This window comes from Neofelis nebulosa, chromosome 6 (assembly GCF_028018385.1).
Source record: "Neofelis nebulosa isolate mNeoNeb1 chromosome 6, mNeoNeb1.pri, whole genome shotgun sequence".
NCBI classification, from domain to species: Eukaryota; Metazoa; Chordata; class Mammalia; order Carnivora; family Felidae; genus Neofelis; species Neofelis nebulosa.
In genome coordinates, this window is record NC_080787.1 from 94,012,741 (window position 1) to 94,031,430 (window position 18,690).

An 18,690-nucleotide genomic window follows, 5' to 3' on the forward strand; every position below is an offset into this window, starting at 1 on the left:
CCAAGAATTTTTATTGTCATGGTTATAAAAAGAAAGTTGTTATGTAAGTTTTATTTTACTATTATGTCAATTTTCCCCCAAGTATCCCCTTGTGGCACAAGTTTTATAGGGACCACATGATGCCTTTTGGTCAATAAATTATTATATTCTAGAGTCTTCTGAGTATGAATGAGCATATGTCAGCCATCTGAATATGTACCTCTTTGCCCATTCTACCCCCATACTTATATGGTCAACAAAGAGCACAAATTGAATCACCCATGACCCATCCTATTGGCATTACAAGGAGACAGAGAATATGCTAAATGTCAAACTATTTATTAAAAAATAAGAATAAAAAGTCAAACAGCAGCTGCTATGAACCTGCAGATGCAGAGAGTATGGTAAGGGTAGGTGTAAGAGACTCCAAGAAACACAGAGAAAGAGAGAGAGAAAGAGAAGCTTAGGACATTGGGAAAACAGACAAAATCATCCGCAGAAAGAGAACAGTTACCACAAGTAAGTGCCAAAATAAGAACAGAAGTCAGTAGCTGGTAGTTCACAGCACTGGCCACAGGAAAGGGGCTCAAAATCAAGCAAAATCTAAGGTAGCAGCTCGAGACAAGTGTCGTTTTCATAGGAGAAGAGCATAAATTGAGAATGGGTCATGTCCATAAAACAGATAGCAGTGAAAGGAAAGGAGGACACGGAGGAAATCATGGATCCAGAAGACAGGAAAGAAGAACAGTAACAGGTGAATCCCATCTTCCTCTGTACCCTCTCTACCAGCATCATCATCCATTTACACAATTGTATTTGACAAAACTGACAAGACAGAGTGCTTTTTAATTAGTAACCCAACTCATGAAATGCTAAGGAGTAGGGGGAAAAAATTAAACTCCCTATAAAACTCCTGTAGGAAAAAAACATGAAATGGAAATAACCATCTCATCTGATAAAAATTCTCATCAAATAACCAACTATGCCATAAGGGAAAGTTGTAAGACAACACACCAAACTGAAATAAGTACGTCCAAAAGACACACGGATGGGCACACACCCAGAATCAGAAATTTTGAAACTAAGAAATGGACCCCAAACTCCACCCAACAACAACAACATCAAAACAGGAAAAAATGCAATGAAAACTGACCAAATTCAAAGAAATCGAATAAGTGAAGAATAAGTTACAAGCTGTGAAAAGGAGAACAGATTTGAATAAAAATTTAATGAGGGAGATTGAAGAAAAGCTGGAAAACATGCAAGGAAACAAAATTGGAAAGAGCAAATTAAAAGGTCAGAGAAAGTGACTAAAAGAAGACAGAACAGTTTCAATAAATGCATAGTGTTTATGTAAAAGGCAAAGGAACTAGAATTGTTAGAACAATTTGAAAAAGAAGAGTAAAGTGTGAGAGAGAATCTGTCTACCCAACTTTGAGACTCACCACATAGCTATAGTTATCATAATTGTGTGCTATTGTTGGAAAAATACATGCACGGATCAATAAAACAGAATCCAGAATCTAGAAAGGAACCCCATACAAATATGCCCAACTGCGTTTTTATGAATATGCAAAAACAATACAACAAAGCAAAGACAGATTTCTCAACAAACAGCACTGAAGTACTTGGACATCTACAGGCAAAAATAAAATGAACCTCAACCTAAGTCCCATACCTTATATAAAAATTAACTCAGATGAATCATAGACTTAAATATAAAAGGTAAAATTGTAAAACTATTAGAAAATGACAACAAAAAAAGAAAATCTTTAAGATCTGGGGCTAGGTAAAGATTTCTTAGACTTGATACCAAAAACACAAAGCATAGAAGAAAAAATTGACAAATTGGACTTGATCAAAATTAAAAACTTTCACTCTACAAAAGACTGTTAAGAGGATGAAATGACAAGCTGTAAACTGGGTGAAAATATTTCAAAGCCACATATCCAACAAAGGACTAGAATACAGAATCTATAAAGAACTTCCAAAACTCAATAATAAAAAAACACATGGGAAGAGGACATGAAGAGACATTTCACCAAATAGATATGCAGGTGATAAATAATCACGTGAAAAGATTTTCAATATCATTAGCTATTAGGGAGATACAAATTAAAACCACAATGAAATATCACCACATACCTATTAGACTGGCTAAAATTAAAAATAGTGACAACAGCAAATGCTGACAGGAAAACTGGGTCACCTATATATTGCCGGTGGGAAAACGGTACAGCTACTCTGGGAAACAGTCTGGCAGTTTCTAAAAAAAAAAAATACTGAACGTACAACTACCATATGTAATTCTGCGCATTTTTCCAGATAAATGAAAATTATATTCATACAAAAACCTATATACAAATGTCTAGAGCAGTATTTTTTTCCACTTTCTGGTCCTTTTTAATTGTTATTGTGCTCTTCCTTTTTTTAAATTATTTTTAACTGTGGTAAAATGCACATAAAATTTCCGATCTTACCAATTTTAAGTGTACATTTCAGTGTCACTGAGAACATTCACATTCCTGCGCAACCATTAACACCATCCGTCTCCAGAACTCTTTATTCTGCAAAACTGAAACTCTATGCCCATTAAACAATAACTCCCTATTCTCCCCTCCCTGGAGCCCCTGGACACAACCACTCTTACTTTCTTTCTGACACAGGAAAAACAAATGAACCCCAGGAGCCCCCAACATCGGCTAGCATTGGGTATTCCCAGAACCCAGCTATCTCAGAGACCTTTCTGAAACACTTATCTAATCACACCACTGTCTTGTTTAAAACCATTTTTATGTCTTTCTGTCTACACATCAATTAACACAGCAATACCACCTATATAAAGAAAAAAACTATAGAAGATACAAGGAGAAATAGGAGACTAAGAAACCACTCTCAGTATAGGACAAGTAGATTTATAAAAAAAAAAATTTTTAATGTTTATTTATTTTTGAGACAGAGACAGATGGAGTGCAAGCAGGGGAGGGAGAGAGAGAGAGAGTGACACAGAATCTGAAACAGGCTCCAGGCTCTGAGCTGTCAGCACAGAGCCTGACGCGGGGCTCAAACTCACGAACTATGAGATCGTGACCTGAGCCAAAGTCGGACACTCAACCGACTGAGCCACCCAGGCGTCCCTAGATTTTTTCTTAAAGACCACAGAAGACTTAAAAAGAATAATTAGTTAACTTTTAGGGCTATCTATTGAAACTTACACACTGATAATAAAGAATAAACCTTGGTGTACATGACTAATCATCAAAATTGATCAAATAGTAGTTCACAAAGAGTCTTGGTTAATTTCACAAAGTATAAATATTACAGATAACACTGAAAACGATGAATAAAAAATAAATTTTTTATAAAGCTCTTTCACCTAAAAAAATTATTTAACTCTTGGGGGAAGTAGGCAAATACAAACATAAATTACAGAATTTCTGGGAAAAAAATAATGAAGATATTATATATCATATATATTCATATATATGATATATATCATATATATTATGTATAATAATATATATGATGTATTTATATATATTATATATCATTATATATATTATTATATATCATATATTCATATATATTATATATCTTCATTTATGGGATACACAGCTTTAGACACCTAAATTCATAAAAATGAGAGAATCAAAACAAACTCAATTTCTCAATTCTAAAGCTAGAAAGAGAAAAAAAAGCACAATGAAAAATGATCAAAAGCTATGAATGGACTACTCATGAAAAATATAAAAATAACTCTTAGACATATGAAAAGATAGTTAACTTCTTAATAAAATAAATGCAAATTAAAACAGCACTGAAGGGGCACCTGGGTGGCTCAGTGAAACTCTTGGTTTCACCTCAGGTCGTGATCTCATGGTTTGTGGGACTGAGCCTGAGGTGAGGGTCACTGCTGTCAGTGCAGAACCTGCTTGGGACTTTCTCTTTCCCTCTCTCTCTGCCCATCTCTCTCTCTCTCTCTCTCATAAACAAACAAACATTTTAAAAAACAGCACTGAAATACCACTTCTCAGCCATCAGATTAGCAAAACTTCAGAAGCTTGACCATACGTTGCCTGGCAGAGTACGGGGATGCAGGCATTCCACATATTGCTGGTAAGAATGGCAACTGATACAACCTCTAAGGAGGGGAATTTGGCAATTCTAACAAAAACTGCAATTTCCTACTTCTAAAGAATCACTATACCAAGTAATACACATGGAAGTGTTAAGGTTTAAGTAAACAGGCATCATATATGGAACCTACTATGAAAGGATTCAGAGAAAACAAATGAGGGAAGATAGAGAAGAAAAGAGAGAATGAAAATAATAAAGCAAAAAAGCAAAATGTTAAGTACTGGTGAGCCTAGGTTTAGCACACAGAAATAATTCCTAGTCTTGCAACTTTTCCTTATGTATGAAATAATTTCAAAATAAATATTTTAAAATAAAAAAGCCCTATATAGCACATTGATGCCTCATTATAAAATAGACACAAAACCATTAAATGAAATTTTTTTCTGAAGAAAAGGAAACTTGACCCACAAAGCTGCAACTTAATTTTATAAACATCTTTGTTGTTATTGCTGACTATTAATATTTTATGTATTAAAACGTAATTTAAAATTATCAACTATGGAGTGCAGTAGAAACAACATTGGACTCAGATATGGAAGGACCCTGATCTACTATCATGTGACTATGTAGCAGTATACCTATGCACTACTGTGTGGCTTGTAGAAAAGATCACTTTCCTTGGGTCTTGATTGTCCCATCTGCAGAATAGCACAGACTATCTACATTATGGGATTGCAACAAGGATCAAATAATATATATCAAAGCACTCTTAAAATGCAAACATGTTATATATGTATCATGTAAATGTCTTTAATTAATAACTTTCATTTGGGTAAACAAGAATGTTTATCACATCACCATCTTATAAAAACGATTTTTCCCCCGAGACTGCATTATCTACAGGTCATATCTTTCAGTACCACCCTACAGTTATGTAAGAGATAAAATATATATGTTAAAGGATAAAGAAATCAACCTCCCAAATGCAAAAAGAAATCAGGCCACTGGCCAATCACCGAAACACTAGAGCCTTTTCTTCCAAATACTCTGATTTTCAAAGCTGAAGTACATTTTGGTACCACTGGTTTGTTTGTTTGTTTGTTTGTTTGTTTGTTTGTTTAAGTTTATTTATTTATGAGAGAGAGAGTACAAGTGGGGGCGGGGAGGGGCAATGAGAGGGAAGGAGAGAGAATCTCAAGCAGGCTCCATGCTGTCAGCGCAGAGTTCAATGCAGGGCTCGATCCCACGAAGTGTGAGATCATGACCTGAGCTGAAAGCAAGAGTCAGACATTTAACCAATTGAGCCACCCACCTGCCCCACAACTGGTTATTTTTTTTCTTTTCAGTTTACTTATTTGAGAGGGACAGAGCACAAGTGGGGGCGGGGCAGAGAGGGAGGGAGAGAGAGAATCCTAGCAGTCTCTGCACTGTCAGCACAGAGCCCAGTGTGGGGCTGGATCTCACAAAGATCGTGACCTCAGCCAAAACCAACAGTCGGAGGCTCAACCGCTCAACCGACTGGCCCACCCAGGCACCCCAGTACCACTGGTTCTTATTGCTCAAGCTTTGATTAAAAGCCCAAAGTTGTGCTTTAAGGGTGGAGAGATAATGGGATCATGATGGATGGGAATACATGCAAATCCTGTAGATGATTCTTCCAGCGATTGTTGGTACCTACAGTATCTTCAAGTAAAACAAAATAATGTTTTAGGAGCTACAGAATATCTGCTATTCTTCCTCTGAAAAAGTAACGGCACTTTTTCCTATATTTAATGCTAAGAAGGTGACTGATTTAATTCCCTATTAAATCAGTCAAATGAAGAAAGTTTACTGAAAGTTAATTTTTGGTTAATTTTACTGAAATCTCTGTTTCTCTTTTTTAAGAAAATCTGTCATCATTCTGAATACTCTGCACCTTAATTTATCCCTATTTCTTATTTAAAATTTAATTTTCAAAACAGGCATTGATGTTGGCAAACTTAAAAATGAGTCAAATGAAAGATGCCCTTGTTCTCATGAAACATGAAGCCAAATGCCACCCACCAAAGGTGGGCTAAAGCTGGCAGGCAAAGAGCTTAGACGACTGCCAGAAATGGATGTCAAAGGACAGCCGTATCCCCCAGCTCCCCTTTGGGATTCAGCTCATGAAAGAATCATCCCTTCCAGAAGAGACTGATACCTCATCTGGTTAAAGGTCTAAGACATCAGCTGGGACTTAATGTGCATCCAATGGGAACTTCTTGCAATAATTCATCCTGTGATCCATTCTATATTTATTGAGTGCCTACTATTCACAAAGCAGTATGCATGATGATATGAGAAATACAGCCCCACCCTTATACTAGTGAATAGAACATACATAGTGCACAGAACACAACTTTAATACAAGTTAGACAATGACCCAGGCCTGAATGGAAAGAAAAATGATATAGCTTAAGAGTTCAGAGAGCCATTATGCTCTCTCTATTAATACTGTAGTTGCATAGGAAGGGGAAATGAACTGTGACTGATTAAGAGGCAATTGACTATGTGATTGGCATTTGCTAACTAATACCCATAACAATGATAGCTACTATTACTAAATACTTGCTATGTGCCAGTCACTATGCTAAGATCCCACAGACACTCTTATTAAATGTTAACATCTTAAAAGTAGTATTAATCCAGGGGCGCCTGGGTGGTTCAGTCAGTTAAGCGTCCAACTCTTGATTTCAGCTCAGGTCATGATCTCACAGTTCATGAATTTGAGTGCTGAATTGGCTTCTGTCAATGCAGAGCCTGCTTGGGTTTCCCGCTCTCCTTCTCTCTCTGCCCCTACCTCATTCCCTCTCTCTGTCTCTTCTCTCTCTTCTCTCTCAAAATAAATAAATAAACTTTTAAAAAAGTAGTATTAATCCATTTACAGATGCAGCAAATGAAGCTAAAAAAGAAAAATTTGCCCAAGGTCACATGACTATGAAGTTTAAGAGGAGAGATGCAGTTCCAGAGCCCTTGCTCCTTCCATTTCCCCAGACTCATCTAGACGTGGGTATTTAGCTACCAAGACAACAGTGTCCTACCCTCTAAGCAGTAATGGATGCCCAGGTCCCCAAGCATGTTTTCACAAAGCAGGCTGTCTTCAAACTCTACAGTAAACTATCTCCACACACCCTTGGGTGATGTCTTCTGATCACAGAGACATCCTTCCACCACAATCACACCAACAGATAGTCTCCCTTTAATGTCATGAGATTCATTCCTGCCTCAACAGGATGTTCCAGACAGGTGCTCTGCATTCATCTGGATGTGGCAGCAATGACCCAACTCAGGAAAGATACCAGATGTTCCAATAATAGATGTTACAGTTATCTATTTTTATTCTGGCAGGTCATTGAGGTTTTTATCATTTTTAGCTGTAAAATATAGAGACCCTCTTATGGTAAAGTCCTGTTTTCTATGAAAAACTTTCACTCTATCAGGCATGAGCAGCTTTCCTCTTGATTTGTGTCCGAACCAGGACAAAAAAACATCACAGATGCAGACTGCATTGTACTAAGAACATATGCATGCTTTTAAATCACTTTTATCTTACTTTTTACTAATGTAACCCTGAAACATAAAATATGTTCTTTTTTTCATTCACTGTTATGGGAAGAACAGATGGTAAAAGGGTTAGATTAAAGTAATACAGCATATCCATTAAAAGAACCCCCACTGCTGGGGATGCTTCCCTCAAACAGGAGTTGTGTTTACTATAAAGAATGACTTTGGCTTACACAAATTGGAGATTGTCAGGGGTTTTCTCAAAGATAAACACAAGGGTAAGAGAAAAACTAACATCAAAATCAAATGCATTTTAAAACTACAATTATGCAGGTTATTTTGCTAATCTGAGAAGCTGACTGAAAACACGTGCCTGTGATAATGTAACAGAACAGCAGGGAAATAATAGAATCCATTTTTAACTTGCAAAATTTTACCACCCAGAAGTCATAACTAACTGCAAAGAGGACGTCAAGTAGGCATTACTTTCTACATTCCTGCATTCCTACAAGTGGTAGGTAGAAATTTCTTGTTCCACCTTTTCTAATCGATTGTCATATTAATCAACAGTAAGAATAATTTCTGTATTGACTACATATCAAGAAAGGCTAAGTATAACATAATTTGTACACAAGTGGCAAAATATTTAGCATTGGAAAAGAATCTTCATGATTTTTTCTTATGATATCCAGCTTAACTGCATATAGCTCTTAAAGAGTTAAGCTTTAAAAAACTTCCTTGAGAAAAATTAGAGAATGCATTAAAAAATATATATCAGTGGAGTCACATCCCAGAGTCAAGAATGGTCTTACTAGAAGAACTGAGCAATAAATATTTCTATTCATACCATAAACAATTAGAAAGCAAGCACTGACTCAAAATGCAATTTTAGCAATTTTAAATATTTTGGCCATTTCTTCCTTCATTTAGAAAATAATATAAATTGTCAGCTTCTCAAAATCAATGTTTTAAAAATGTGTTCACAAGATTTTCTCTCATTATTTTTATGATTTGTTCCACTTATAACTATTACTTATTGTGATATTGCTTTTAACTTCAATCCACATTTTAGTTGTTTTTAGCTCAAAGAATATTCTGGTGAGAAATATTTTGTACCTGTAAATTCCCTTATATATTTCATTAAGTAGAAACATGGGAAGTTTTTAAATGTGTCTCAAGTATGGTTTGAAACGTCATAGGCCTTCTCTTAATCCACCCCCCACAGTTATAAAAATGTTTCTGGGATCTGGCTCACTTGTTTTTCTCACAGAAAAGTAACCATAGTTGACATCTCATTAGCTGTCAGGCTGATGTGCAGCTGGAAAGGAATCAGCACCCTGGACCGGAGGCCAGGTTTCCTCCAGTGTAATTCTATAAGGAATCTCCTATAGGGTTCCATATGGAGAGAGCTGTTCCCAGACCATCAAATCCACAATCCACATCCTTTTGGAAATCCAAAGGTAAAGTCCTAAAATTTTGCAGGCATTTTCATTGCACTGAAGTTTTTTTTTTTTTAATGTTTATTTATTTTTGAGAGAGAGAGAGACAGAGACAGAGAGCAGGGGAGGGGCAGAGTGAGGAAACACAGAATGTGAAGCTGACTCCAGGCTCCGAGCTGTCAAGCACAGAGACTGATGCAGGGCTCGAACTCATAAACCCCGAGATCATGACCTGAGCTGAATTCAGACGCTCAACCAACAGAGCCACCCAGGCACTCCCGCACTGAAGATTTTCAAGAGGTAATAAACATAGAAGAAACATTTGATTAAGCCCTTTATGTCATGACATATGTAGCTGTAAATGATCAAGAATATCCCAATTTGCAGGGGCACCTGGGTGGCTCAGTTGGTTAAGTGTCCGACTTCAACTCAGGTCATGATTTCACGGTTCGTGGGTTTGAGCCCCGCATTGGGCTCTGTGCTGACAGCTCAGAGCCCGGAGCCTGTTTCAGATTCTGTTGTCTCCCTCTTTCTCTGACCCTCCCCCACTCACGCTCTGTCTCCCTCTGTCTCAAAAATAAATAAACATTATAAAAATTAAAAAAAAAGAATATCCCAACTTGCACAGACAATACAGAAATAGTTCTAGCCCACTGGGTAAATTCTGGGTTTCCAGGGCCAGTAACATTAGTTTTAATGGTGATATTCCTCTATGGTGGACTTCGGACATGAGCCAGAATGACTTCCATCCCCATGCTCTCCCTCACCCTCTGATTTTTCACCTAGAGCTGGCAGATTAGATGGGTATGAATTAGATGGGTCCAGGTGGTGCCACCTGCTCCAATCCCTTACTGTAGCACTGTTGGGTCTTCTGTGGGTTTACTCTGGGTCTGGACAAAGGACTGGCTGCCCAAGCTATTCTTGGCAGTGTCACAGAACTGAGCCAACAGATTGGCAGCCATATTACCTACTTTCTGCTCCTTATAATAAAAAAGTGCAAATTGATTATTAAATGAAGAATGAGAGTGATGTAGGAAGTATCCACTGATCGTGGGGACTGAGCCCTAGAACTAGGGCTGACTCTGTAAAGAAAGATAGGTCTCTGAGATGAGAGACATCCCAAAGGCATTCTATGTGCAGACACAATGTCAATGAAATTATTTTGTAAAACACACATACACACACACACACACACACACACACACACACACAAGCAAATATCGGCTGTCACATATCTTCATTGTTGCATTGAAGATGACAGTGGGGACGTGGAGACTAGAAAGTCTGCTTGAAATGTAGATGGTTCTCTGCTCCTGGAGTGAGAGCCAGAAAATGCTTATTCAAAGTGTTAGTCTTGCAACACATCTAATTTACTCTCCTACATCTAATTCTTCCTCAGCACCTAAGTGTCTGATTTGTGCTGCAGGATTTTGCATCTGTGAAACTATACTTAGGCTGTTTTCATGTGTATCTTTTTTCTCTTTACGTAGGTTATAAATTCCTTAGTAGCAGAATGTTTTCCCTCCTTGGAGTTTTTATACCTCTACAGGCAACCAACAAGGTAGCCCCACACTTTTTAATGTAATCATTCATTCATTCATTCATTCCATTAACATTTAGTGAGTAAATATGTGGAAGACACATACTAGAAGCTGGGGTGGGGGTGGAGTAGACATGAGAAGATACAATATATCTAGAAAGGCAGTAAAAGATAAATTATTCTAAAAAGAGATCCAGAGGAGAAATATAATCCAGTTAAATTTCATGAAAGAGGTAGCATTCAACATAGGCCTTGGAAGATAGGAAGAATTTTGAAAAACAGAGGCAATGCAGGCAGAAATAAATACACAAGCACAAGCATGGAGGCAGGAAAGGACAAGGGGTCCAGCAAATAGCAGACCGATCTGGCTGCATCACAGGGTTCAGGTAATTTAGGACCCAATTACAGGTGACCTTAAGTAATAGCTAGGGCTTTGGCAGGTCTCCAAGCACTGATGTGATTGGTGGTCTTTTAAGGTCAATCTGGGAAGCAGGGCAGACTGTAGAGGAGAATGTCCCAAAGTCGGGGGTGGGGGTGGGAGTGGGAATTAAGATACCACTGTAATCCTCCAGAGAGAGGGAACTCCTAGGACACAGGCAACGCAAGAAGAAGGGTAAATGCATGAGAGGATAGAGAAGCACAGCTGGGAGATCAAGCATGGGTCTGGTCCTTGAGGGAGCACCCATGAGGTAAAAAAGGCTTTATTAACTGTCATCCCATAGCCCCACTGCAAACTTTGCAAACAGGGAAACATTTGCACCTGCTGATAACTCCTCATGACACATGAGGTCTCTAGGCCTAGAGGCCATTGGTTCTCTCACTGGCAGCCCCCAACACCCACCTCCAGTCCACTGCTGGAAAAGCAGGTCAGACCCCAGTGCACATCACATGCCATTTTATACTACACCGGGTTTAAAATACCTTTTTATATTTTTATCTCCCCCAATGAATCTGTAAGCCCTCTGGGGCAAGGACTGTATCCCCAGAACTTGATACATCTCATCACTGCCCTATTGTTTTCTCTACCTACTCTGTTACCATCATGGGCTCATCCATCCATTAATCATGGACACCACTGTGCTCTTGTCTCAACCATGTGCCGAGGGAATAAAAAGGCAGAAGCTGTGGCTGTAGGGTCCCATAGCTGACAATTCTTCTCTAAAATGTTGCCTTGCCTCCCCAGCAAGACCATGCACATGTTCCTTAAGGACCCACCTTTAGCATTTTAGTGTACATAATAGTTACTCAACTAAAGGTAAGAGTTAGTAAAAACCAAAGAACAAATCTGTAACACAGAGGTCTCACCTTCCTGAGCAGAATTTTTTCTAAAATAATACTCAGAGTTTCATTTATGAAGAGGGTCTAAAAATACCAAAAAGGTCCACTCTAATACTCTCCTGATATTGCTATAAGAGAGGGAGACTAATCTCAAGTTTATACATGGCCAGAAAATGTAAATGAGAATTTCTAGGAAGATAACCTCATTTATTTGAAAGATGCATTGAAAGCTTTTTGCTGTTCATGGTCAAGGATAACATGTTTTCATGCTACCTATAAAACATGAAATGAAAGGATGCCTATCCTGGTAGTCATAAAAGTACTATACTTGAGAAACCTTTGGTCCTTCTTTTCTCTGGAACTGAAAAAAAGTCAGGTTCTTGGCATAACAGTCACTGGTGCATTTTTGAAGCAAGAAAGAACCTTTGCAGAGAGAGAGTTTTTACCTTTACCAAAAGGAAGCCAGATTGCTGGCAGTGAAAATTAAGAGGATTCTGTGGGATTATTTAAGGTAACAGATGTGGAGTAAAACCTGCAAGTGTTAGAGTGTATCTGTAGCAAGCCATTAAATACTTTCAGCTTTCAGAAGCACACGTAGACTTACGCATGCCCTGTTATTACAGAATTATATAGTGTATTGGTTATTACTGACTAGGGAAAAAGCAAGAGGAGGGCAGGATGATGCAATAAAACAAGAGGGCACACACTGTCTATAACAAACATAACAACTATAAACATGCCATAATGAGAAGTTTAAAAGGAAACTGGAATCAGGAGGTTGGATGGGGGATGCGGTGTAGGGACTAAGGAGACAATTTATTCATGATTGACATGATTAAACCATGGCAAGGGAACGTCCAACTATATTAGAGTAGCCATGACTCATTCCATAAAAACAGGTGAAAAATATTGTAGCAATCGCTAACAGATAAGGTCTGAAAAATAAATTCCATAAACTCTACATTTCTAATTCAACAGAACCATAAAAACAAGTTGTTATTTTCATGAATATAAACCCAATACCAATAAAATACAACTGTCACAATGTATCCCCAGGACTTAACAGAGTTGTGGCTATACAGAAGCACAGTAGTTCTGTGCAGAATCTTTGGAAATTAACTATAACATTGCCTACAACAATTTTTCCAAAACCATTCAAAACAATTCTGTTTTGACCTTTCTTGTCCTGAGTAATACATAGAGGTACAAAGGTGATTGAGTCATTCATTAAGCGACTATAATATAATCAGGTCTAAAATCATTCCCAAGAGCATCTCATACCGGGAGGGTACTGAAGGTTCATCTATTACTGCAAACTGGGTGGTGACAGTGAATCACAATTTATGCATGTCTCACATGTTCAAAGAAGGTGCCTGCATAATTCCAAAAAGCAGTGTTACTGATTGACGTTCATCAGACATCTTTGAGAAATTTCTAGATATGCCTAATACATAAGAGAGCAAAGAGCCTAATAGAGAACATTGATAGAATCATTAAATCACCATTTACATAACTAATAAGAGGAGCAAGACGTTACCCTGTGAGCTCAGCTTTCCTCTGGAAACTGCCTCTTGAAAATTCTAATGAGAATCTGCATGCTAAAAATATATGAACATGGAAATAACATTTTATTTTTGAGAAAAGGGGAAGAAGTATTTATTTATTTTTTTTTAAATTTTTTTTCAACGTTTTTTATTTATTTTTTTGGGGACAGAGAGAGACAGAGCATGAACGGGGGAGGGTCAGAGAGAGAGGGAGACACAGAATCGGAAACAGGCTCCAGGCTCCGAGCCATCAGCCCAGAGCCTGACGCGGGGCTCGAACTCACGGACCGCGAGATCGTGACCTGGCTGAAGTCGGACGCTTAACCGACTGCGCCACCCAGGCGCCCCAAGAAGTATTTAAAATTAAACACAGAAGCTTGATCATTTAGGAACTGAAAATGCATTTATTATGGCTCTGTTAACCCATGAAGGAAAATTCAGTATAAGTGTGTCACTAACTGCAAGAAATAAGCTTTAAAACACAATTTCAAGACAAATCTTTAATGATCAAAATATCTCTACAAGGAGCAGAGGTACAAGCAGCCAAGGATACAAAGAATTTCATCCATTCTTCCTCTATAATGCCTTTTACTTCCGTAGAGAACTTTAGTTCAGACCTTCACAGATGTGCGTCAGGATTATTTAAATGAGGAGTGTGCCTTGTTTCAGCCACCTTAATGCTCTCATTTCCTGTTCAAAAACCTTTACTTACCAAACTCAACACCCCAAAAAACAAATAATCCAGTGAAGAAATGGGCAGAAGACATGAATAGATACTTTTCCAAAGAAGACATCCAGATGGCCAACAGACACATGAAAAGAGCCTTAACATCACTCATCATCAAGGAAATATAAATCAAAACCACACTGAGATACCACCCCACTCCAGTCAGAGTGGCTAAAATGAACAACTCAGGAAACAACAGATGCTGGCAAGGATGTGGAGAAATGGGAACCCTCTTGTACTGTTGGTGGGAATGCAGACTGGTGCAGCACTCTTGAAAACAGTGCGGAGGTTCCTCAAAAATTTAAAAATAGAACTACCCTACGACCCAGTTATAGCACTTCTAGGAATCTATCCAAAAGATAAAGGAGTGCTGATACATGGGGGCAAATGTACCGCAATTTTTATAGCAGTGCTTTCAACAAGAGCCAAATCATGGAAAGAACCTAAATGTCCATCAACTGATGAATGGATAAAGAAGATGTGGTTTATATGTACAATGGAATACTACTTAGCAATGAGAAATAATGAAATAATGCCATTTGCAGCAATGTGGATGGAACTGGAAGGTATTGCACTGAGTGAAATAAGTCAGTCAGAGAAAGACAGATACTGTATGTTTTCACCCATATGTGGATCTTGAGAAACTCAACAGAAGACCATGTGCGAAGGGAAGGGGGGGGGAATAGTTACAGAGAGGGAGGGAGGCAAACCATAAGAGACTTAAATACAGAGAACAAACTGAGGGTTGATGGGGGCATGGGGGAGAGGGGAAAATGGGTGATGGGCATTGAGGAGGGCACCTGTTGGGATGAGCACTGGGTGTTGTATGGAAACGACGAACCACAGGAATCTACCCCAAAAACCAAGCGCACACTTTACACTCTGTGTGTTAGCCAATTTGACAATAAATTATATTAAAAATTTTTTATTTCTGTCACTTAAAAAAATAAAGTGTGTATAAATTGGTTAAAGTAAAAAAAAAAAACTTTACTGGTTCTCCCCAAAACAAACTAAATTCCTTGGTTTGGCAGATATTTGGCACCAATCAGTGCTTCCAAGCGTCCTCATCCACAGGGACAAATTCTTCCCCACTTCACCTCCAGTCCCAATCACAACACCTTTCTGTATTTCTTCATAATGTTGGTCTTTCTGAAGTGTCCTCTCCTTTCCCTTATTCCTGTCTACCTGATTCCTACTCTCAAAGCCAGGTCAGGCACAATGCATTCCCCCATCATCCAGGCTATAGTCCACGCAGCTGACATCATTCATAAAGCCCTTTGTGTACACCATCTCTTTCTTATACGCTACTTATTCTCATGTGTTATTTCTGCTGTACTGCAAAACATAACGACATTTCTTACACCACTTATTTATATTCTAGCACCTTTCACCCACCTGCTACCCTCGTTCACCACAATGGCCAGCATAGCATCCTTCAGTGCTCAGCTAACATCTACTGAGCCAAAGACACATATTAGCAATGATGCATGAAAATTGAAAGCTAAGTATCCCTTTATTATATAAGAATAATTTGAAACAAATGAGACTTTTGAGTAGCTAATCTTTTTTCTTTAACATTCCTGAGGATTTGGAATCCAAGATGATACTACCAAGTTGCTTTCTTCCAGCAGAAACAGTGATGAGTTTGCCCTGGATTTCATGCTTTGCTGATGTGCCCCCGGGAGACCCTCTGCTCATCCCCATGACAATTCATTGCAAACGTCTGTTCCTTCATCTGTCTATAGAAGTGGCTCCTAGAGCATAAACTGTGAGTTCCATTTCTGATCTCTACATATTAGTAGCCCATACAGTAGGAACTCAGTCAGTGATTGACCTAGCACCATGACTATCTAAAGTAAACACAATTAAAGAATAACCTTTACTAGGCACATAAATGGTAAGTAAACTTAATTCATGACTGTGATTTCAAATGAGACATATGGCCAAAATTACAAGGACTACATATATGTAAGTATTAACCACAAAAATGAACACACAACATAAAGAGAAATCTTATACGGACATAATGTGTGTGCATTTGCATGATTTTTATACATCACAGAATACTTCTAGAAGAAAGTGCATTTTTAGAGAGGGAAAATGAGGCAAGAGAAGTGTTTTTTCTATTTTCAACTCTCCTATATTACTTTTAAACTAGGGAACATGTATAACTTTCTCATTTTTTGAGAGAGAGATCAGGAGAAGGGCAGAGAGAGGGGGAGAGAGAATCTTAAGCAGGCTCCATGCCCAACGTCAAGCCTGATGCAGAGTCCAATGTGGGGCTCGATCTCATGACTGTGAGATTATGACCTAAGCTAAATTCGAGAGTCACTTGACTGAATCACCCAGGCACTTTCAAATTAATTCCTCCCTGACCACACATGCAAAGAGAAGTCTATTTTTTTTTTTTTAATATTTTTTTTTCAACGTTTTTTATTTATTTTTGGGACAGAGAGAGACAGAGCATGAACGGGGGAGGGGCAGAGAGAGAGGGAGACACAGAATCGGAAACAGGCTCCAGGCTCCGAGCCATCAGCCCAGAGCCTGATGCGGGGCTCGAACTCATGGACCGCGAGATCGTGACCTGGCTGAAGTCGGACGCTTAACCGACTGCGCCACCCAGGCGCCCCAAAGAGAAGTCTATTGACAGTTACAAGATTTAAAAAAAAAAAAAATGAGTAGTCTACCATTAGAGTAAACTAATAGACATTTTATTTTATTTTTTTTCTCTTTTTTTTTTAATATATGAAATTTATTGTCAAATTGGTTTCCATACAACACCCAGTGCTCATCCCAAAAGGTGCCCTCCTCAATATCCATCACCCACCCTCCCCTCCCTCCCACCCCCCATCAACCCTCAGTTTGTTCTCAGTTTTTAACAGTCTCTTATGCTTTGGCTCTCTCCCACTCTAACCTCTTTTTTTTTTACTAATAGACATTTTAGACGTTAGAGCTGTGCATGCAAGAAAACTGAATTCAGGGGCACCTGGGTGGCTCAGCTGGTTAAGTGTCTGACTTCAGCTTAGGTCATGATCTCACAGTTCATGAGTTTGAGCCCCGCATCAGACTCTGGGCTGACCACTCAGAGCCTGGAGCCTGCTTTGGATTCTCTGTCTCCCTCTCTCTCCACCCCTCCCTTGCTCATGCTCTCTCTCTCTCTTTCTCTCTCAAAAATAAAGTAAACATTAAAAAAAATTTAAAAAAGGAAAACAGAATTCATGAGTTTTTGGAAGTCCAATGGGGGGACTTTGTTTTTGCACCTTAATTACTGTGTAAAAATGGATAAATTCCTCTTAACTTAGCATTTCCTAATTTAAATTTCTCTTTCCTCTGTGTGTTCAGCACTCCTGTATATTTAAGGATGGGATTACCCAAAGGCATAATCCATTCTTCCAAGTAGTAAAAAGAGACAGTGAAACTTTTTTCCCCAAGGTACAAGATTGTAATAAGAAAACCTTCTGAGGTGTTTGATAAAAAGAAGCAACTCCTCCTCCACAGTGACTTTAACTAAAACGTACTTTTTACATAAAGTGCTCAGTCCTCATAATAGAGGGTGCACACTGAAAATTGTCTGGGCATCACATACCTACTTTCTCCCTTTTGTCAGAGTGAAGAGATCTGGCTTCTGTGAGAGATTTTAAACTGTGTGACATAAGTCTCTTGGGGCTCATGATCTTCTCATCTTTATATACCAAGCTGCTAAAATAATCTAGCAAATAGTAGCTTCTTAGTGAGCATTAGTTCAATGAATGACATTTTCTCAAATAGTATATGTATTTGTAGAAATCAACAGAATAATAGAGCTCTGATAAGTAAGGAAATAACAGTTTCTGTAACCACTAGTCATTTTTTGCTTAAAAATACATTTAAAACATAAATGATAAAGACCACTTTGACAAAATGACTCAAAATCCAGTTTAGCTTTATATAAGCCCAGCAATTATCTCCTGAGTTACTCCAGCGATGTGGCACCACAAAGAAAAGGAAAGAGGTAAGTGGCGCCTGGGTGGCTCAGTTGGTTAAACGTCTGACTTCACTCAGGTCATGATCTCATGGTTCATGAGTTTGAGTGCCATGTCAGGCTCTGAACTGACAGCACAGAGCCTGGAGCCTGCTTAAGATTCTCTGTTTCCCCTCTCACTGACCCTCCCCTGCTTGTTCTCTCTCTCTCTCTCTCTCTCTCTCTCTCTCTCTCTCTCTCTCTCTCTCAAAAATAAATAAATAAACATAAAAAAAAAACAGAAAAGGACAGAGGAGGTGAGATGGTCACAGGATCCTGGCAGTAGGGGATCCCCAGTTCTGTCCTACTTCTTTCAGGCCAGAAGAGAGTTGTGCATATATCTTGAGACTGTCTAGTTTCTATATCTCAGTGACTGATCAGAAAAATAATTTTTTCCTTCCAAGAATACAGACACATCTTTGTACCTTGCATTGTTTCTGGAATACCTCCTCTGGGTCTTATCTGCTCATCACCTTGTACAGATGAGAGGAGAGTTTCTTTTCCTATCCTTACCCCCATCTGGTAGACTATTTCCCAAAATAGTTCTCCTGTGCTCAAATCTCATGGTGAAATGCATCCTTGAT

At 38.5% G+C, this 18,690-nt stretch overlaps 1 protein-coding gene across 3 annotated transcripts in view; it reads right to left on the reverse strand.

The window, feature by feature from the left end:
* The window catches only part of SIM1 (SIM bHLH transcription factor 1), a 71,431-nt gene that overhangs the window by 11,666 nt on the left and 41,075 nt on the right, over positions 1-18,690 (reverse strand). The gene's annotated exons all lie outside the window — the stretch shown is intronic.